Consider the following 387-nt stretch of genomic DNA (forward strand, 5'->3'; position numbering starts at 1 on the left):
TCACAAAATATAACAGACATTCCATATAGAAGACAGAGGCAAAACATTTATTCAGACACCAGAAAGCCAAACCCCAACACCAGAAAACCAAATTCATCATAGCAACAAAGAAATCTATACACAATAAGATTGCAGAGAACACCATATCTGTCTCCTTTCCTGCATCCTCTCCTCCTTCCTTTCTAACTGCCCAGACTCCCAGCTTTCTCTCAGTTCTGCTCCACTCATTCAGCAAACTCCTGCCACTACAGGCTCCATGTGATTTACATTAAGTCTATTAAGGGGCAGGGAAACTTCAGAGCAGGAAAGATCTTCAAATTCTCTTAGGCCTATTAAGGGACAAAGAAGATCTTCAAATTCCCATTCCCATTATACTGTCCTAATAAT

This window comes from Petaurus breviceps, unplaced genomic scaffold (assembly GCF_028583685.1).
Source record: "Petaurus breviceps papuanus isolate PSGF00001 unplaced genomic scaffold, PetGlider_PUasm1.0 98, whole genome shotgun sequence".
Lineage (NCBI taxonomy): Eukaryota > Metazoa > Chordata > Mammalia > Diprotodontia > Petauridae > Petaurus > Petaurus breviceps.